Source organism: Colletotrichum truncatum (genome assembly GCF_014235925.2).
Source record: "Colletotrichum truncatum strain CMES1059 chromosome Unknown Contig_0002, whole genome shotgun sequence".
NCBI classification, from domain to species: domain Eukaryota; kingdom Fungi; phylum Ascomycota; class Sordariomycetes; order Glomerellales; family Glomerellaceae; genus Colletotrichum; species Colletotrichum truncatum.
The window spans coordinates 1369672-1377934 of NW_027222399.1; positions in this window are offsets into that span (position 1 = coordinate 1369672).

The window sequence follows — 8263 nt, forward strand, 5'->3', positions numbered from 1 at the left end:
TATAGTAAAATTCGGCGATAAGATACTACTAAAGTCTATAGGGATTACTAAAGTACTAACGCTGTTTAGAAGCGTTAAATTTTACGTTATTAAGACTAATACTCCCTTCCTTATATACCTAAGAGATATAGACCGATTAAAGGTTTACTTTAATAACGTTACGAATACCTTTATCTAAAGAAATAAGGTCGTACCTATTATTTATAAATAAGGCTACCTATAGTTATTACTTAATAAAGAGAAACTACTCGCCTAGAACTACCTTATAAACGCTAAATTGTGACGGGTTTACCGTCGCTTCGGATACCTATCTATTTAACGATTATACAAGGTACTCTAGAAAGCCGGCTACCTAGTTAAAATTATAGTAATTAAGCAACTATCGAAAGTCTACTATCGATACTAAATATATATACTAGCGCTATTACGGTTTAAATTTACGTTACAAGACGATTACGAATTTAACTATAAGGTTATTACCGACGTAATATACCTTAAAAGTAATAGACCGGTCTTCTACGTCGTCGATACCGCTATAGCGTTTAACGCCGCCTAGTTCCTTAAGGATATTTCTACGAAAGCTACTTAGGAAGCCTTACGCCTCTGCTAGATAGATATATATCAAGGACCCCTAGACTAGCTAGTTACTAACGCTAGAACAAACTTCCGCTTAATAGAATTCCGAAACGCGGCGAGAAGAATAGTAATTAAAATCAAGGAAATTCCTATAAAAGCCTACAACAGTATTAAGAAAGTTAAACGATACTATACACCTCTAAGGAAGGCGTACGAAATTATTAAAGCAAAAGACCTAATAATTACGCTAGAATTAGTATTTTAAACAATAGTTAAAGTAGTTAATAATACTACTAGCCTAAACGGAATAATGCTAATACTCTTAGTATTCGGCTTATACTTACGAATTACCGACGATTTGCTACTATCTCCCGAAGTTATAAGGCAAGCGAAAGCGATTAAGAAGGCGATAAGCAAAGTATATAAACTTTACGCAAGGCGATAGGTAGTAGAAGCTATCGCTACCTATAATAGCCTTAATATAAGGCTAATTATTAATTTACTACTATAGTCGTAAGTATAAGTATAGCGTAAAAAGAAAGGCTAGACTAGACTATTTACTTTAGTAGTTATAAATAGCGAAACCTATACTATCGATATGCTATATAGTCCGAAGACCTTCCGGTCTACCGTAGTTAAACTATACTACGAAGATCCTGATTAACTACCTAATTCCATCGCCGCGCTAGAAGAAGAAGAACCCGAAGCTAAGATACTATAGTAAGAAGTAGTACGCGACGAAATTATCGTTACTAGCGGAGGTAGTAAACCAGACGAACCGCAAGAGGTACCGGAGCTACCGAGAAGACGCCCGGGCAGACCTTAGAAGAGACTACTGCTAATCGCCTACTTTATAAAAGAATTTAACAATAACCCGGATTATTAACAAATATTCCTATCGATTAAGGAGTAAGTAGACGAAGAATTAGTAATCAAACTATAATAAGAAGGTATTATTACTATACTAAGCAAACCGTTTAAATAGTTAACTAAATAAGAGATTAATAGCCTTATTGCTAGAAAAGTATTTAAATTTACCTAGTTTAATAAGAGAAGGTATTAGAACGTATAAATCTTCTAATCTCGTATCGTTAACAAAGTCAAAGGTAAAATAACTAAACCCTACGAGAAATCAAGACTTATAATATAAGGTTATACCGACGATAGTAAGAAGGCTATATTAACCTAATTACTAACGATTTAGCAAGTAAGTTAATAGCTAATTCTATTAATTACCCCGTTACTCCTACGAGAAGGGAAATAACTATAGCTTCGAGATATTATATAAGCCTACGTTTAATCCTCTATAAGGCTTAATTATACTATTCTCGCCTACCTACTAAAGCAAATTCAAGACTAATACCTAAAAAGGACTATTATAAAGGTTATAAAGCCTTTATACGGAATCGTAAAAGCTAGAACCTACTAGTAAGCAACGTATCATAAGTATTATAAAGAAAATCTCTAGATAGTTACTTCTTTATATAATCTATGCCTATTAATCTTATCTACCGAAAATCTATACTTTAGCTATATCGGCATGCAAACCGACGATACCCTCGGTTTGTTAGACAAGGCGTTCTTACAATTAGAAGATAAACAGTTAGAAAAAGCAGCTTTTATAATAAAAGCGAAGAATATCCTTATAATTAACAAACCCTTCTAATTTAATAAAAGGATAGTCGCGCTATTAACCGATAATTCGATCAATTTAAAGCAAAAAGGACAAGCTAAGAAGTTACGATATATTAAGACTACTAAACCTAACCTAAAATAGTAATATATCGAATAACACGCTAGAGGGGCGTATATCACGTTAATTTGCTAACCCAAGGCTTGTTTCGATTTATCTACTACTACCTAATACTAAGACCCCTTGCTAGAAGTAATAAAAATACTAAATTAATAGATTCGATAGTAAATAGAATCGCCTAACCGAGGAATAATATTTATCCTACTCGACCTTATAATAGCTAAGCTATTCGTTTTCGTTAATAGGTCGTTTGCTAATAACTACGACCTCTCCTCCTAATTAGGGTTTCTAATTATCCTAGCTAACGATACTTCCTCTAATAGTAATAACGGAGAATTTACGATTTACGGTAACCTTGTTTATTACAGCTTTATAAAGAGTAAATAAGTTACCCGTAGCGTATTAGCGTTAGAGATCTACGGGATAGTCGCTAGCGTCGATATAGCTTACGCCCTTGCTATAACCCTAGCGATAATTACTAACTACCTTAACTTACTAACGATTTAGATAGTTGTCTATACCGATTCTTATTCGCTATACGAGTATCTCGTAAAGCTAGGCATTACTAAAGAAAAGCGACTTATAATCGATATCATAGCGTTAAGATAATCGTACGAAAGACGAGAACTATAAGAAATTCGTTAGATTAATGGCGAAGACAACCTTGCTAATGCCCTTACGAAGAGCAAACCAAATCAAGCCTTCGAGAGATTCGTTAATAGCAATACGATAACGATATATATAGAGGGATAGGTAACAAGACCGTAACTATAAGAGAAAGTAGGGATAGGAGGCCGAATTAACGAGGAGACGGAACTATATAGGGATAACGTATTCCAACCGCTTTAATACTATAAAAAGAGAGTTTCTAGTATTGCGATAGTTGGAATACGGAGTCGTATAGCACTTCCAGCTACACGCCCGCCAGGCTGAGAGGCCCAAGCCTCCCAGACCTACGTAACAAGCCAAGGAGGAATATCCCCACCTTCTAGTCAACAACACCACTTTCAACTATCATAAACCATCGATTAGAACTAATTTACTATTATTTGTTATTAACGAACGGAATTCCGTTTCACCCCTTGTAAAACCTATAGTTATAGTATTTCTTAGCTTTTAAGTTAAGGATTAAGTAGTCGTTAGCTTAAATAAAAGATTTAAAATATATTTTCCTCTTCTTAGCTAGTATCTTAAAGAAATATAGTTATTAGTTATTATTATAAGGATTAATTTCTTAGTATTAAAGGATTTCTATTAAGTATTAGATCCTATCTTATCGTTCCTAATCCTCCTCGGAACTAGTATTATTAATACTAACTATGTTTTATAAAGTCGTATCTATATAGTCGTCTTTAATCTAGTTAGGTTTTTTAGATTAGTAGGGGGATTTACTTATCCCAAAGTATTAATACTAAGTAATTTTTTAAAGCCGTTATTCCTTTTTAAGGTTATATTTATTAATTTCTTCTTCTTTAATTTTATTTATTTCTTTAAGCTCTTAGTTAATCTTATAAATTTATTTAAGGTTATCTCGAATATTAATTTATTATTTAATCTAGGCATCTAACGCTTTAGTTTATTATTACTAAGTAAGGTTACTTAAGTCTTATTAAGCTTGTTATTAGTAAGCGTCTTATCCTTATTATAGTTAGGCAATCTATCGCTTATTATCTTAATATATTAAGCTTACGTCTAGTCGCTAGTTTTAAAGCATCTTATTAAGTTGCTTAATTATTTTTTATTTTATCTTGCTAGCGACTACTAAGGTATAAGTATTCTTCGTATCTCTATCGTCTCTAGGTATAAACTAGGTAGTTCTATGCTTAAGTATATATTATCTACGCGTATTACCTTATAGTAGGACGCGTTCGTTTCATTTTTTTATAAGGTATAAAGTAACCTTATCGTCTAGAATAGTTACTTAAGTTTTTACTTTTATAACTTTATTAAGTCGTTAAATAGCTTAATTATTTTCGTCTTCTAGTTATTAAATTTCTTCTAAGGTAAAAGAATTAAGAATTATAACTTAGTTAACTTAGGTATAATTAGTAAGTCGTCAACTATCTTAAAATAGTCTAGGGTGATTTACGATTATTCCGTTTATAAAGGCTTTATTAAGTTTGTTAATAACTTCTTCTTATTTATACTAGTCTAGGGGTTAGTTATTATTATTAAAAAAGCTAATATCTTATTAGTCTACTATTATAAGAATTTTATTATTTATCTTAGTAGTATCGTATCTAGATCGTTTAGAAAGGTTTTTAAGGTATTATTTACTATTTTCTTTAGCTTCCTTATAGTCGTTATAAAGATCGTTAAAATAGTTAGTCTATTTTTTACTACTATAGTCTTGTTATTTTTATACTATACTAGCTTATTGCGGTAGTCTTTAGATCTGTTTAAGTTGTCTATAGTCTCTAGCTATATATCTAGGTTTATTATAGTTATAATACTTAAATTCCTTCTTTTATTAAGGTTTCTAGTTTTATTAGTTATCTTTATTAGCAATGCTTAGGTTATAAGGCTATTATAATATTTATAAGTAATACTTTACTATTAATTTTACTAAGAACGGTTTTTATTATATTAATAAAACTTCTTCTAAGGTTGTTATTAGTATTTCTTAACTAAATTAGTAAGTTATCGTTTTTTACCTTTTTCTCTTCTTTGCTTATAAAGTCGGTTATCTATCTTAATAGTAAGTTCGGTATAGCTAAGAAAGTCTTTTAGTTTATCTAACTTAACGATCTCGTCCTTAACCTTGTTTTTAAGTCCTAAGTAAAAGATAAATATCTTAGACTTATTAGTTATATCTAAGGTAGTATAAAAGCATCGAAACTCGGTAGTATAGTAAATTACTAACTTAGTTTATCTAAGGTTGTTAAGTTCCTTTTCTACCTTACTATATTTATCTAGGTCTTAAAATAAGGATTTAAGTATATACTTAAATCCTTCGAAGCTATCGAAAATATTATAAGTCTCTATATTATAGTCTTCTAACGTTTTGTTTTACTAGTAATTTTCTAAAAATAGTTCGAACTATTAAAAAGCTTTCCCGTTTAGGAAGGTCGAAGTATATAAAACTTTCTTAGACTTATTTTTAAAGTTAAAATAATAAAAGTTATAGTAATTCTTAAGTTAAATTAAGAATCTTTTAAGTTTGTTAAAAGTATTATTATACTTACTTAAGGTATTAAAATAAAGCTTCTCTCGTCTATTTATAAAGGTTTAGATAATATTAGCAATACCTTATAAGGTATGGTTTTAGTTTAGGAGTTTCTAGTTACGTCTTTCAAGGTTCTAGATAGTAGCTTAAAGTTACTCGAGGACTATAGCGTTTAAATTAAATATTTCCTAAAGTCTTTTAACGTTACGGTTATTCTTACAAACCTAATACTAAAGTTCTTTATTACTATTATCTTCTTCTTCTTTAGATTCTTCTTCTATATCTTTTATTTCTTCTTCTCTAAGTTCCTAAGCAAGGTTCTTAATAAGTGCCTTCCCCTTAGAAAAGTTAAGAGAAGTAGTAAGAGTTTTAGTAATGCTAGATAAAGATATCTTATCGAAGGTATTATTTATTAGTTTCGCAAGGTTAACTTACTAAACAAAAGTAATCAAAGTATTATAGCTAGCTAGTAATAGTAAGGTTTTTACTAATAGAAGTTAAAGCTATAATACTAATAATAAGTCTTATATCGTATATAGATATATCGTACTAATAGATCGAAAGTTAAGGTAAGGTAATTAGTCTTATACTAAGTAATAAAGTATAGTAATATTATAAACTATAAGCTAAGCTAAAAGTTATTAAGGATAAATTATAAGTTAATTACTAAAGAACTATCTAAAAGCTTTTAAGCAGGTACTTAAGTCTTAGTCTATATATAAGTCCTAAAGTAAGTATTTTAAGTAGCTTTAGTAAGCGCTTACCTTGCTTATCGTAAGCGCTTACTTGTCTTAGCGTAAGTACTTACTAATTCTTTATTAATACTTACCTTCTTATCATTACGTAACCTATATAATAGTTTTTCTATTCCGGTAGTAACTTATTATTTCCTATATATCTTATATATATCTAGTAGCATAGCCGCTAGCCTAAGTAGGTCTGTTAACCCTCTATTAGGCATAATAAACGGGTTATAATATATATATATATGCTTTTTCGCTTTTTTAATTAACTTATCCTAGTTAATATAGTATAGAAAGATAAGATTAAGATAAGCGATATAGTACTTTATAGTCTCGTAATTATAGTTATAATAGTTATACTTCTTCTTTTCTTTAAAAGTAGTAATAGTAAAGGTAACGGTAGTAGTAACGGCTAGAAAGGCAAGACCCCTACTGCTAGCAGACTTGCCTCTAAGTATATTACGAATAGTAGTATAACTACGCTTTTAATCCTCGTCTTAAGTAAGTATATAAATCGTATTAGCTACCTTATTCTACGTAGGATAGGTAGCACCCTTCGATATAAAATATTTATATATATCGGGAAGTCGGTTTTTAAAAAAGTTAAAAAGGAAAATAGTAAGGAAAGAGTTTAGTAAACGATTATAAATAGTCTTAATACGCTTTCTAAAGTAGTAATAGCGATTAAGGGTATTATAAAGAGTCTTATAATCATTAGTAATAGTCTTAGCAAACTTATTAATAAAAGCAGTTATAGCGTCTTATAAGATTCTCGGAATATACTTCTTAAATACTTACTATAATTTATAAAGGTTTCTATCGTTAACCTAACCTGCTATATAGAGTCTATTAAGAACCGATTTGCTAGCGTTTATAAGGAGACTATATATAACGTTACGGTTCTTTCTCTATTCCTTTATAACGATAGGGTTAGCAAGGCGAGGGATATTAGTCTTAAGGAATATCTCGAAGTTATATCCTTGCAAGGTTGCTATAATAAGCATATGCTATATATTCTAGTTAGATTTACTTTTTAAGTAAGGAAGAAATATAAAGACAGTCTTAAAGTCGTTTTAAAACATCTTAAAGTAAAAATAAAGGTATTATAATAATACGGGATAGACTTATAGTTATACTTTAATTATAAGCGTTTCTCTAAGGCTATAGCTTTAGAGGCGTGTCTATACGTTAGATAGCTTACTTTTATTACTACCTATACGTATTATTAAAAAAAGAAAGTATTAATAAGTAAATAATACTAAAGAAGTATAAATATTATATAGGAAGGAAAATCTTATATAAGAATATAAGAAATAAGTAGAATTATAAGATCTAACTATAGAAATATAGTAAATCGAAGGGAAGAATAAATACTTATAGAAGATATAAGAAACTAATAAGCTAGTTTGAAAAACCGAAGCTAAAATAGTTAAATTCTTATAAAAACGAGGAAATCAAAGTAAAAGTATAGTTATAACTAAAAGGTTTATTATTATAATAGAATTCCGTAGTATTTATAAAAACTAGTAGGTTATAGTAGTTAGTTATATACTATATAATATTCGTACGCGCTAGGCAGCTAATATCGCGTTAGAAAGTGAAATTTGTTAGCGAAGAGGAAAGAAAGCGAGAAAATCGCATAGAAAGGTAAATAAAGCAAATAAAATCGCAAAAATTCGTAAATCAATAGAAAATTAATAGACGAGTAGAATAATAGGTAGAAATAAGTAAAACGACGTTATTCCGAAAGAATAACGCTAGGCTTATAACCTATAGGCGAGAACCGGCATAGAACGCTCAGAATGGGAAAAGTGGTGTTGTTGGTGGAAGAACTAACTGACTAGCTAGAGGGCTGTGGAGGCTGGCTAAGACCAGTGGTGGCGGCCGTCAGCCCACGTGACGGGCCGGCGAGGCCTGCCACCCACAATATACATATAAATATACCACCCGTTATACGAACTGGCCTTCTGACCAAGAACGAACGCTGCAATACAACCCCAACTCACCTGCGTGATCTCATTCCCC